Consider the following 15,035-nt stretch of genomic DNA (forward strand, 5'->3'; position numbering starts at 1 on the left):
CCGAAATCTCAGAGGTCAAGGGTGAAACCCAGGTCGAATTGGCGTGGAATGCCCCGTATACACGCGCACAATTAATCGTATTTTAGTATTTTATTCAAGAAGCAAATAATAATAATAATAATGTGAATATTGCAATAACGATAAGCTCCGTATACTCGAGAACGCGTATAAAAACAATAAGTTGCCACAAACGATAAATCAAAACGAATGTGAACATGAATATGGGCGAAGAGCTTTTCAAGAAGCTGCGGAAAATCTTCACCCAAGAAAATATTATCTCGTTTATATAATACGGTGGTTCGAAAGCTGTAAATAATTTATCGACCAAATTCACGAAATGTTCAAGGAGTAGGCTCTTGAGGACAGGATAAACAGCACGTGTTTATACTCAAATAAATATTAATGCGGAGCTGAAGACGCAGTTTTTTATATATTTATTTATTTTTGTCCTAATACAGTCAACACGTGTCAGCTGATTTATTCCTTCTTTTTTTTTTACACACACACATATATATATATATATGTGTGTGTATTTTTTTACAAAATTATGTTTGCGCATTTGTTACTTGTCATAAATATTTCCATGAAATGTGGGATTCCAAAAAAATGATTTCATTTTTTTTTTTTTTTTTTAACTAAGCGCACGGTTATTGAATATTTTCGTTGTGGTATTGACAAATGGAAGAGTCGAAGAAAAAAATTTCAAAAATGGAAACATCAGCCTCGAATATAAGTTTCTCGTTTCGGTACGAATGTTAATATTTATACTTTTCGTCACGTTTGGCGGTGTAAAAGGAGTAGGTATTGGTTTCGATCTAAAATCACTTTTTTCTAATTTAAACGAATCGTTGAGTTTTCAAAACTTCAAAATCCGAGAAACAGGTTTTTAAGAAAATGTCGAACTGTCCGGCAAAAATTTCCGCGATGATTTCGAAGATTTCTAGATGAAAAAGTTCGAAACTTACAGGATTTTATAACGAAATGATGAGCGTGAAAAATTGCTACGCCCAGTTTAATTTGAACTTCCGGTTCTACCGGAAATGAATCGATTCTCATTGTTTAACCAACTAAATTATACTTTTTCTAAATAAACGATTATGTTATTTTTTTTTTTAAATTTACATCGCGACGTAAGGAAATAAGGTTAAACAAATGCACATCCGCTTTAGTTTAAACCAATCAAAATACACATCCAAGGCTTAATATTTTTTTATTCTTCATATTATTATTCTTGCGATTTTTGACTGCAGAAACTGGCCTTTTTGAACAAACAGAATATACGAAAATAAATGAGTAACCTCAAGTCACCTATTTGCATGATTTTTGTAACGTCATGATTGGATATGCGCAGACTGAGCGAAAATCGATCTTCAATTCCGACGCACCTTATTTTATTACATCATGGTTTCCATATTAATTTCAAAAAAATTTATAAACCTTTTGTTTCTAAAAGAGGAAATTTTCTTTAAAAATTTTTTTATTTGGCTGCCGAGTATAACAGTTTCAAATTTTTTACTCAGTGGTTTTTCAGATAATCGCGGAAGTTTGTTGAACGGACCGACTGACTCATTCCTTTTCACGTCGATGAAAATTATCGCGATAAAACAGTTTTTCCGGCTTCTTTATTCAACATTTAATAACATAAAGGCCGGTCGAACGGGTGATCGAGATAATTTGCACGGCTCTAATTAAAGTCGGAATAAATTGAAGCGTTTTAAATACCTCGAGTTAAGAATTCGGCAAAATTCCTTGCGAATTAATCTGCGGAGCCGATCTCGTGCATAATACTTCGTAACGTGAGCCAATTCGGAGGAAATGAGGCAAAATTTTCAGTGAAAAACAATGAATTCAAGATACGGGGATCGTCGCGTTTGAACAATGAAATTAAGCACCTCACCGCATTTTGCATTTACACAGGTTGTAACAAAGCGGCGCGGCGTGATCCAGCTTAATATAGATATTTAATCCTACAACCACGCCGAACGTCGAACCATAATCGCTTTTGTGAACTTTGCGGTCATTCGTCGAGAGCCAAATTTTCAGGGGCTTTTCTAAACCCTTCGAATCGTACGCAAACTTTGAACAATGAATCGCAGATTCTGAAAATCGTTGATAATATTTACAGTGCCGGGAGTAGCTGAATCGAAATAATGATCAATTTGGATCAATATGTTCATTAATCATCTTTGTGCGGCACTGAGACAAATTTTTTGTTGCTGTTATCGCTCAGTCCTTAACCATTTTCATTTTTTACCATTTTTTACGAAGAACATTTTATGAAAGTTACGAAATATCTTAGGTACAAAATTTAAATTCCAATAACAGACGATTATTTTTCGGAGAGATTGGAACGCGGAATGTTTGTTTCACACCTACGTAAGTGTTCGGTTTTCTTTATCTTCAACTTTATCGCGAAACTGGCAGTTCGGACAAAGTTCAACGATTTGAAATACGATGGACGAAAGCGGTGCCTTGGGTAACGATGCTGCAGAGTTTTGCCAAAGTTTTCCAGAATCTAACGAGGCACAGATAAGAGTTTAGGCAGGCATTCAGGAAAACCGCGAAGCGACGGTGTATTATCGTGTTTTGAAGAGCACAATAACCCCGGGGAAGGGTTCGAGGACAATGGAATCCGATGAAGAAAAGCGCCGACTTTGAAACTACCCGAAAACTTTGAAAATCATTCGAGACTCGTCACACTGAGAGAGAAACAAAGCGGAAGAATGGGGAGGTGAGATAATCGAGGAAGACTTTGAAATTCGACACGAGGTGTACGATATGAATGAGCGGAAATTTGCGGTGAATTTTGAAATTGGAAAGGATGATTAAGAGCCTCCTTGTCGTACGAACAGGGTGAAATTTATGGGGAAGTTGCACGGAATATTCTCCCGTTTTTGCTGGATCATAGCGAGTTTATCTCCTTGTTCTTACTTGGGAGAAGAAAAGATGAATCTTTTGCTTTTCCATCCTACAACGTGTGCCGTAATTTCGAAAACGATAATACGACTTTAGTTTACCGCAAATTCATTCGCAGGATTCAATTCAAAGTTTATAGGATTTTGGGAATAGATTTTTCTTTCAATTCATTGATGCAAGTCTTACATATTGTAATACTATTATTGTAATCCCAAATAAAAAAAATCTTGAACGTGTGTAAAAAAATAAAAGCTACCGGGTACCACCATTGAATTGTAATGGAAAACTTGTCGTCAATCTTTGCCGTGAAATCGGGAAAAATTCTATAACTTTTTTTGTTTATACTTTTGATGTTTTTTGTTTTTTTTTTTTCTAGAGAGCGATGTATTATTCTTGATTAAAGTCCGAGTATTAAACTTTGAGAAAACAGTAGGAGAGTCAGTTTTTATCGAGCACATAGCGTGTAGTGACACTGCGGGTAAAAAACTAGTGCAAACATTATTTTCTTACAATCAAAAAGTTTAGCTGATTTTATAGTTCTCAGAAAACAATATGATTTAGTAATGTCCAAGAAAATGTTTGGCACCACAATCCCATAGATTCTGCTGCGATTGCGAAATCAGATCTACACAGCGAAATAATTTTGTAAAGATTGAAAAATGATTGTTTTATTGTTATGACGGAAAAAATTATCGTTTAATCGTAGTTTACGATACGTGAATCAAGTGCCACATCGATACATCGACGGAGAAATATGCCGTTGTGAATTGACAGGCTGATTCAACGGTATTAGACGACTAATGATTTAGTTCTGCTGATTACACCGGACGGATACCCGAAGCCTCTCAATAACTGCTCATCTTACTTCTCTTACGAGAAGGGATTTTTCACGCGTTACTGAAAGTATTTTACCGTTTCAACAAAAATATTTGTAGATTTACGATGTAACACATCATTTGATAGCGGCAGTCAATTAGCAGCTTTCATGATTTCGTAATTTGTTACTGATTTTTATCCACCGAATAGATTTGGTAAACTGTACGAAACGATTTGGTTGAATTTACCAGAGGTGGGTATTAAATATTTTGTTAATACCACAAAAACGTATCATTTCATGAAATTGACTAAATTAAAATCGAGATTTTGTATGTACAAGTATATTTTACTCAATTATATTTTTTTTTGCGATTTCGAAAAAACCATTTCGTTAATTTTGGTATTTACAAGAAAACACTGTGTTCTCACGATATAATTTTCTACTAAATGCGTCCACAAAATGATTTTTTTTAAAAAGTAAAAAGCATTCCCTGAGTTTGTTTTTCATTTCCATCCAAATTTACACGATAAAAATAACATAACTCAACTATTACAGATTCGTACTTCAGTTTCATTTAGCAATGAATTTTCCAGTGAATTTTTTAAAAAGCGTAATAAAACACTGAATGTTCTCAACCGTAATTCTGATGCATCAAATTGTAAAACTCTTTGTATTTGCTAAATTGAAATGTCGTTAGAAAAATTGGTTTGCCATAAATCAATAGTTTTTATTAAACCACCGTATAAGACTGTAAATTTTCACAATTCAAACAGATATTTACTTTTTTCTCAGCAGTCGATAATTATTGCCATTTCTTAATCATAAAATCAATATCGGCTCAATGTTGGTAACATTAAATATTTAACGATGCCAACGTGATAGAAAAAAGGAAAAAAAGAAAAGAAAAACAGTGTTTCGATAAATTTTCCAAAAATTATCGGATTCAAAGAATTCTACTAGATTTTCGACCATTATAAAAATATCGTATAAAAATCACGCATCAGAGTCTAAACTTTTCTTTGCGATTCCAGTATTTTCTGTTCAATTATTTTCAAAAACATAATATTCTCAGCCTAGGAATGTAATAATTTGACGAATACTCTCTCGTGACAAAATAACAACAAACTATCGATTTACGGTCAACGAACCTCCTCGTATACGTAGAGAAGAAAATCAGACTCCGCAGCGTTTGAAAATTCCGTTCAAACTTTAAAGTGCAGTGAAGTTAATCCACTCCGAACTGTTACAAGTGCAGAATCCCACTTCACGCTACACCGACGACTAATTATAAGAAATAAGTGCAGCAGCTCGGAGATTAAAACGTCGGAGAGAAGGAGCAGTTTTCAAGTAGATATCGTAAAAGCTCGAATCGCCGTAGCAGCTTCGAGCTTCGGAAAGTCGTCTGAAAGTTTAATGGCGTCTACGACCCTAGAGAGTCGACGACGAGTTTGAACTCTCTTAGCTTCCGGACGTGCAACAGCTGAGCTAAATCATGTACTTATATCTACAGAAATTGTACATATTATATTTACTCCAGATTCGACAAGCAGTGTATACGTATATAGATGTTAGGATGGATCTTATAATGGGCCCAACAAAAAAAAAAAAAAAGTTTCAAATTATCAAAAAATATCCTCAGTCGCTGTATTTTTGGTACTGAATTTTATTTCCAATTTATTCGCAGGCAAAATATATCATATTTTCATATTTATATAGGTAGACATCGAGCATAATTACAGCCAACTTTTGAACAACGAATCGTTTCTTTCGGTTTTTTTTTTTTTTTTTCGTTTCCCCCTTTTTTTCCGTGCATTTATACGCGAAGCTTTTAATCCTCGAAGAGAGCGATTTTTTTTTCGCAAATTTTTCCATACGCGCGGTATATAACAAAGTCTGGAGTTTGTTGTATGGCGTGTGAATTATATGGAATCGAATTCATCGGGCCGACAAGAGTTGCGTGAAAAAAAAAAAAAAAAAAAAAAAAAAACGACGCTCAATTTACGAAGGTGAGGGATTCGTGATTTGATAATTTTTTTAGTTATTTTTTTTTTTTGTCGATTTTGATCTGTTCAAATACGTTTTTAAATTTGCCGAAAAATAAAAGAAAAACAAACACTAATTGTTATGTTGATGGACAAAAGAGACACTTGGTCATCGAATTTTTCATTTCAAATCGTTTTGGAACAGTTAAAAACTGATAGAATCGTTCGATTTTACTCTACGATTATTTCTATTATCCATTATCTATTTATACTATTCTTTTATAAAATTTCACTGACCCATTTTGCGTATATTTTCTTTGTTATTACGTTATTGGTGCTGTTGAATATAAATTTTTTTATTTTTTTTTATTTAATATCCCACTGATATCGATTTTGATCAACAAATAATGCAGCGATTTCAAAAGAAAAATCTCTCTCATCCAATTACCTCATGTTTATAATTACCGCATTATTGTTTTTTTTTTCTTTCTTTCTTTCTTTCTTTCTTATCGTTTGAAACATTACGAAAGTTTCCTTAGCTCGCGTTATTGATCGCGATTAAACACAATTAACAAAAAGTATCATTTTCGTACCGAGTAACGTTCTTCGCCCGTAAGTTTTTTTTTCCTTTTTTTTTTTTTTTAATGCTTCATACGCAAGATATAAAAATGCACTTGTTTATCTCACGCCTTTGTTCGCTACTGTACGTACATATTTATAAAACTCGTCCCGCAGCTTGACTGCAATATACACAGGAAATTAGAAACCCATTGAAACTACGTTTTCCCCACGAGTATAAAATTAATTGAACGCGGCTCGGTGTTATATTTGTTTCCAAGTAAATTATCTCCAGGTTTGAATGAATAATTGGAACAGAATTTCATCACGGTATAGTCGCGGAAAAGACGGTATTTCAAACTGTTGAATATTTTAACACGTTAATCCTGTTTCTCAACGATTTGAAAAGAACTTAACAATATTTTGACATTCGTTATCGTCATTTTCGTTGTTGGGCGTTGGTTGAAAATCAAGCTTGAAATAAAAGTCTGCTTTATTATCTATAAAATAGCTGGTCACGATTATTACAACTTTCTTTTCGTTTTATTATTACACTTGTGAAAAGATATTGTTACCGGTGAGATGTGATAAACGAAAAAAATTAAGTTAATCAATTTACAGGATAGTTGAAAAGTAACGGAAATTTTTTTTCCCAAAGCCAGCCGAAAAGCTGTTAAAGTAATCCGTTAATCTTCCTCTAAATTTACTCTCCTGAAAAGATGAAAATAAACGCACCTTCCTCAAATTAAATTTAAACTCTTTCAACGGGTACTTTATCCGAATCAACAGCCTGCGCCCCAATTTGACAAATTTCTTAAATCACTGTCTGCGGAAATTGAAAAATTCATTTCATGATCGACTTATCGTCATACTATCCTTAATCGCCAATTAACGATAAGCGAAAAAATGATCCATTCATTTGATACGCCGGTGTTTTTAGACTTGCGCCGGTTAAAATTCATCCTTAAAATATCGTAATTGTACGAAATTGTTGTGTAAGATAAAACGGAAAGAGGGATATCAATGACTCGTTAATGATCCGACAGACGATCCTTTTCTCTTTAAACGAGGTAAAATCATCCCTAGGTTTTTTTCCCTTTCGTTTTTTTTTTTTTTACGGAAATGAATACGCTTGGACCAATTTGAGTTTCAGGGCTTTATTATCTATGGTTTCAAGAAAATATTAGATTTCTTTCATTTAAATCAATAACAAAATGGCGGTATGGCGCACATAAGTACCGAACGACTGCGTTTTCGATCCGGCGGTGTAGATTCCTCAATTTTTATCCAATCGACTTCAAATTTTTTGAACACAATTTTGAAAACTTGTTTATCGATGCGAGCTCGAGGCTAAATTTTTGACTTACAATCCAAACATTTTTTTTACGATAAAAGCTTCGTCAACAATTTTACGATTGAAAGATTTAATTTTTTCCTCGTAATCGTATATGTGTAGATTTTTTTTTTTCAACATTTGGGCTACGAGCTTGAACCAGAAAAGGTGTTTTTAATGAAACAAGATATTTCTATCCGTTACAAGTTCGACAGTGATGTCAAACAAACAGCAAAAGCTTTCGAGTTCGGAATCGTTCGCTACTTATATACACGATGCCACCATTTTGTTATTAATTTCAATAAAAAAAAATATATAAATAATGAAGTCGATAATCACAAATTCCTTCAACTGTTGTCATTTTCTTTAGAAAAAAAAAAGTACCTAATAACGAAAAACGGATATTTTAACGATCATTCCCCAAAAGTACAATGAGAAAAATTTCATTTGTTACAGTAACTAGAAAAATTGAGTAAAACAGGTGTCGTTTAAAAAAAACTGTTTGAATATTGTTGGAATTACAAAAAATGAGGTACGCCTAACCATTTTGCGCTATCGTCGATCCTTTTTTGGTTATTGCAACGCAATATCAGTTTGTGAGGTTTACTCTACTTTTTTTAGTTACATAAGGCTTTAACGTCAATTTATCGTTGCACGAGCATTAAATTTTCGCAACAGTTACGAGAAAATATAGCAACAGCGATCGTAATGAGAAAGAATAGCAACGGATACCAGACTTTCCGGTAACGGCTAGAAAACTAATTTTCATTTTCTACCTAGAACTATATTTTTCTATTATGATAAAAAATGAAAATAGTTAAGAACCGACTCTGAGCGGTAACCGTAACTAAAAATTTCTCTAAGTGTATGAGGTATAAAATAATTATTGATATTACTGAAATGGTTACACAATATTCAGGATATATAATAACGCAAAGAATTCGAGAATAAAATTATCCTGTTAAATTTTCACGAGCCAGCCGGTTATTTTTTTATTTTTTTGTTTTTTTATTTTTTGTTTCATTTAAACTTTTTCGTACAAGTGCGAAATAAGCGCGAAGCATATTATTCAATTCAAGTGTCGGAATTTTTTTATTGCACAACAAAAAACTAAACGCACGTATAGACGAGTTTATATTTCTTAAGTGTAATTGTAACACGGAAATCTAGTCTTATAACAAGTTGATAGCGGTGGATCACTTGAGGCGAATTGAAACCGTCATCTAAACTAGTTTCAAGGACTCGATTATTGGCCGTGAATGGTTCTCGAAATATCTCGGCTTGGGAATGCATCTACAGTAACGTTTGTGCGAGATTTCTCAATGGAAATAATAAAGCTGGCAGTCTTATCGTAGCTTTGACATTGACGTCGCGCTAAAAAGGCGTAACTTTGGAAAAGAAAAAAAATAAATAAATAAATAATATGGAGATTGCATAATTGCAACGAATTTCTTTTGTTTCATCGATGTTACAATCATTCAGAAATTCACAGACGTCACGGGTATAATTTATTTATAAGTGAACAACATTTCACGAAGTTTTTAAACGGTAAATCGCACTGATATTCTCGAAATGAAGTTATAACGACGTTTTTTTGTTGTTGTTGTTGTTGTTTTTTTTTTTTTTTTTTTATTTTAATAATAATCCAATATAGATTTTGTGACACTTTTTATCACTGAAGAACAGAGAATGTGAAAGAGTTAGAAAATATAAACTCTTCGCATAATCGAATTGTTAAACGAATAACAAAATATAGAAAAGTTGAAACGTGGAAACGTATAAAAGCAGAAAAAATCAAAATATGCAGTAATGACGTAACGAATGTAAAATTTTAAGCATTCGCGAATGCAAATATACATTTTTATATCTGGCGCCATTTTTCTATGGCTGAAAATTGACAATTGCGATTCAAACGTGATAACAAACTTTCGTAATAAAAGTTCGTTATGAAACTAAGATTTTTTGCCTTATTTTGTATTATTTTCACAGTTTTTATAAGCAAAGTATGAAGTGTTTGCGACAGTCACGTTCGCAAAATATTGGCACGATTTTTCCGAATGCGAATGTCAAGAATTATGCGAATATTCGTTACATCACCAATTTATACAGATTCGTTACAATTTTGACGATTCATTATTTCATCTTTCCGTACTTTGACGCCTTTCCACTATTTTTACTATTATGCATACACCGGGACAATCTCTTGAAACTTGAAAAACAACAGCGCATGCGCCAAATAATTAAATCTCATTGGTCGGCCAAATCTTCCCGCAGCGATATTCTTGTCTGCGACGCAGGCGAGCCAACCTGCGCAAAATGTGTACGTTTGAATTTTCAAAGAGCGTGAGCGTTAAATTCCGACCGTTCTTTGAAGAATCGACTTTCCGACCCGACAACAAATGCTTCCCAAACCTTTCCGAGTCGCTGCCTCGATTATTTGAGATTCTAACCTCGAAAATTCGCATCAACTGCATCGCCGTCAGAAACAGTTTGACAGCCGAAAACTCGGGATGGTCAGCCTGCGCGAACAGCCGATAAAACTCGCGCATGCGCGGTTGATTTTCAAGTTTCAAGAGATTCTCGGAGTATATAAATCGATTTTCCAAATTTTGAGACACTACGAAACCGTTAGTGCGGTCTTAAAAAATTCTATACCGTAACCGCGATCCTCGTATCTGAATTCTTCACCACGTTTCCACCTCCATCGGTTACTTTGGATAAAAATTAATTTCGCGCATCGAAGGAAGAGAAGGTAAACCGGACGCGCGACCTTTCCCATAAAATTTTACGACGACCCAACGAACAGGGTTCGATTTAAAATTTAACCTTTGAGTGAACGCCGGGAATACGGAAGAGGAAATCATCGTTCCGGGAAGATTTTCTGACACAAACGTTTATACGGATGGAAAACCGCCGATATACCGATGGCGCGAAGTAAGGGAAATACAAAGTATCGAACCAACCCTTACCGCGAGTCCTTCGGGAATGGATTGATCCACGGTGGCGTCAAGGAAGGGGTCGTCGCAAAATATGAAGAAGGGAGACACAAATCCAGCTTCATTACCTTTCCGAAGGACGAACGATATCCTTGCCAAGATTATCGCATCAAGGTTAGAATTTCCCCGGAGAGGAAAATTCGCCTCTAGTTTTGAATTCAATGAATAAACGGGCACGCAAGATAATTGAATTTTTCCATTAGTTGGATATAAAATGTAAAATATTCTACACGATATTTTTATTCTTTTCTTTTCTATATTTTTTCTCTCACTTTTTTTTTACCCAAAGTACTTTTACCAGATTTGTCACTGTTCAAAAGTTTCGATATAGGAAAAAATTTACCCACAAGTTTTTTTAATGCCCGATTTGATATATTACGTATCTTTTTAATATGTTAGGTATTCGTTTATGTAAAACATAGATAATATAAAAGTTGACAAGTTTTTTTCCCCTAACCCTGCGACATGAAGTTTAATTTTTTTCGTTTTTGTTTTTTTTTTTTTTTTTACTCTCGTTCATTTTTTCATTCGCAGGCTTGATTACACGAGGCAAAAGCAAAGAGACCTGATATTAAAAGTAATTAGCGAACGTGACGAGAAAAGCAAACGGTGACAAAATCCAATTTGAAAATGTATCGATCAAATCATATCCTCTCCCCCCTCGGTTTAAAGAATGACGATGAACTAAAAATATCGTCAGGGTAAATATTTGTACTTTGTATTCGGTCGTGTTAAACCAAAAGAGGCGGAAAAAAAAAAAAAAAAAAAAATCAGATTATCCCTCTTTCGACACTTTTTAGTCGTATTTTACATTCATATTTTGTATGTTTAAAAAACTTTTCAACGTATTTCTTGGCAGTTTTTTTTCGCTATTTCCTATAGTATACTAACAGGTTTTCAATACTCGATAGTAATTATCACGATGTAACGCGAATTGTTATTGTTAGAAACAAATTGATTGAAAAAAATCGTGAAAATTGAAGGAATAATTAATTTCCGAGAATATCATCCCGCTACACGTACACATGTTTTAAATGAATTACAAGTTTTTGGGGTCGCTGATTACGAATCTGAAATCGGACTTTCAAAATTCAAGATGACGGATCTAATATGGCCGAAAAAAATTTCAAACTCAATCGAATCCGGAAAAAAAAAACTGTACAAGGGTTTTCGGGGTGGCTGATTACGAATCTGAAATTAAATCTTCAAAATTCAGCCCGGCGAATCCAATCAGGAACCCCGAAAACTCGTGTATAGAATTTGTTGACCAGATTTGATCAAATTCGAAATATTCATTCACGATACTGGCGCAGACATCTTGAACAAGCAGTGACCCCAAAATTATACATATTATCTTGTTATAAAAGTTGACTCGGCAGAATAATGCGTGACCCAAAGGGTTAAAAACTCGTTGAAACATTTTTTTTCATCGTCACTTGTGTACATAAAAATAAATTTCAAAAATTAATTAAGAAAAAGAAAAAAAAAAATTTCCATTAAAACGCGACTTCTCTCTTTTCGATAAAATCTTTCGATAAAGATTTTAATTTTTCATACCGATGTATAATTTTTTTGGTATGTTTATTTGTTTATTTATTTTTCTTCGTCTTCTTCTTCTCCCCTTCTGTTCCACAAACAAATTTGAATATCCGTCATCGCTGATGATACAATAGGATCACAGGATGAAAATTTACGTACTGTGAAACGAACTGAGGGAATAAAAGTGCGAAGGAGAGGAAATAAAGCGAATGCGTGAAAAGGGGATAAGACGAAGCGCAAGTTTATAGGGCAGCACCAAGTAACATATTACACCGCATGTCGGAGAAAAGGGAGAGAAAATGGGTGTATTATTCTCTTCCCTCGTTTTGATCGACGAGCTTCGAAAAGCGACGAGAGGAGTGAAAGTGCCTCGGTGATTTCCTCCGAGTATCGTTGGTAACCCGAGTCGATTAATTAATATTCGTTCCGAATTTCTCTGCGGCTGCTACGGGCAATGTAGGCTCTCTTAATATTATTGCAGGCAAATTGAAACGATTGTATCAATTGTTTAAATTTTAGAATGCCTTCATCGTTGAAATTTTAAATTTGAATTTTTTTTTTTTTTTTATTTTATAACAATATAACACGCAAATTCAAAACTCTCTCGTGATTCTGTAAAATTCAGCTTTCTACGATTGTATCTAATAATTTATCGCTGTATGACAAAAAAAAAAAAAAGAGTACAAGTTGAACGAAATAATTGCAAAGCTGTGACAAAAACGAACGATAAGTTAAATTTTGCTAATGCGAGACTTGTCTTATATTGGACATATTGGACGGTGAAAAATATTTTCAAGGTAAATAATGCCGGTTAAAAACTACTCGTCCAATTGCTAATATTGGAAGAACTGCTATGCGGCAAAATTTACTTTCTATTTTTTTTTTTTTTTTGCACAGTCAGAAACATCAATGTTGCATAATCGATACTGCACACAGAACTCAAAATACAATAATTTTCGGCGTACGATCACTTTTTTTATTGTTATTTTTATTTTTTATTTTATTTAAACTAAATATATGAAGCATTCCATGTCCACTCGACCAATGATTTTTTCCTCACCATTTTTGATCAATTTCAGATTTTTCTGTACAATTCTCCGATATATCAGAAGATTACTCGAGAAATTTTTCAGACATTTTCCTCCAAGCGTTAATTCTTTACGATTATTCAAACTAGACCAAAGTTGGTTGGTATCTTTTAAAAATCCCCAAAAAAATTTCGAAAATCTTATTATTCATTCCAATCATTCTGACATCGGCCAGTGATGTTTTTTGTGAAATGTTTTTAGCACCTCAAAGGTCTTGAACAAACAAAACACCATGTCTGAACGTTCCGAAAACTGTAAATGAAAATTACCAAAACTTCTGTGTTTCATTCTAAATATTTTAGCGCGATAACGCTGAATTTACGGTAATTTTTAATGAATTTTCGGAACATTGAATCATGATGTTACGTTTATTTAAGACGTTTAAGATGGTAAGAAAGAATCGACAAAGAAAAAAAAAATGCTCCGTCATAAGTCGATATCGATATTTTCAGTATATTTGGAGATTTTGAAAAAATGCCAATTTTCAGACGGGCTTGAATAATAATAAAAAATCAACGGTTGTAGGAAAAATTCTGAAGCAATTCAGGTGTGCTTTTTTGAGATCTTGAGATTTGAGAATCGTATAAAAAATCCTGAAGCTGCGAATCAAAAATGGTGGGGCAAAATCATTGCTCGAGTTAGGACATGCAATGCCCCATATATAATATGTAAATATATATATATAACTTCCTTCATAAAATATATATATATATATACACATTTATATATTCTTGTCACGTTTAAAAAAGAAAAGTGTAAAATAAGAATAAAAATCGATGATGACAACTTATAAAAAGACTTCTTCTCGCGTTTGGCAGCCGGAAAATCGATCATAATCTCTCGTGAGCCGCGCGCGCGTTGCTTCAGCTGCACTTCCGTGCATTTGGGTTGATCGAGGAGGATGGAGGCTGATTCGATAAGAAAAATATACATTATAACACACTGAGAAAGAAAGCCGCACAGGGCCGATAGGCCGGCACTAAAGCCCCAGCCTCGGGGGACTCGTCGTTGATTAAGAAGAAGAAAAACAACAGAAATGGCGAAAGACGAGAGAGAAGAGTTTCTCCTTAGTTTCCTTAATACCTAGCGGGTCGCGAATCCGCCGTTATTGCTTTTTCATCGTCATTATTACGCGTTTACAACAATGAAGTACACAGGTGATAGTTCTGAATTGATATGAAAAAAAATTTTATTAGACAAACAAAAATATTTTGAATTGGTTTTTTCTTCTTTCGTTTTTTTTTTTTTTTTTTTTTTTTTAATATTTTTCAATCAAACTTTTGTGTTATCCGTTGATTTAACCAAGAATTTGTATATACCGGGAGTATCTCTTAAAACTTGAAAATCAACAGCGCATGCGCGAGTTTTATCGGCTATTAGTCCAGGCTGGCCATCCCGAGTTTTCGGCTGTCAAACTGTTTCTGACGGCGATGCAGTTGATACGAATTTTCGAGGTTAGAATCTCAAATAATCGAGGCAGCGACTCGGAAAGGTTTGGGAAGCATTTGTTGTCGGGTCGGAAAGTCGATGCTTCAAAAAACGGTCGGAATTTGATGCTCACGCTCTTTGAAAATTCAAACGTAGACATTTTGCGTAGGTTGGCCCGCCTGCGTCGCGGACAAGAATACCGCCGCGGAAAGATTTCGCCGACCAATGAGATTTAATTATTTGGCGCATGCGCGGTTGTTTTTCAAATTTCAGTAGATTTTCCCGATATAACGAAAGGCTTGTGTTAAGAACTGAATCGGATTTATGGTGCACGTAACTTATAAAAAAAAAACTGCTTTCTGGTGTAATTATTTCAAT

The 15,035-nt window shown here is 34.1% G+C and overlaps 2 protein-coding genes across 11 annotated transcripts in view; one reads left to right on the forward strand and one right to left on the reverse strand.

Annotated features, from left to right (window-relative positions):
* LOC107225043 (14 kDa phosphohistidine phosphatase-like) overlaps nucleotides 1–15,035 on the reverse strand; it is a 126,149-nt gene that overhangs the window by 46,598 nt on the left and 64,516 nt on the right. The window lies entirely within an intron of this gene.
* LOC107221347 (arrestin homolog) overlaps nucleotides 1–15,035 on the forward strand; it is a 94,157-nt gene that overhangs the window by 19,170 nt on the left and 59,952 nt on the right. The window lies entirely within an intron of this gene.

The sequence above is a fragment of the Neodiprion lecontei genome, chromosome 4 (assembly GCF_021901455.1).
Source record: "Neodiprion lecontei isolate iyNeoLeco1 chromosome 4, iyNeoLeco1.1, whole genome shotgun sequence".
In the NCBI taxonomy this organism is placed as follows: Eukaryota; Metazoa; Arthropoda; class Insecta; order Hymenoptera; family Diprionidae; genus Neodiprion; species Neodiprion lecontei.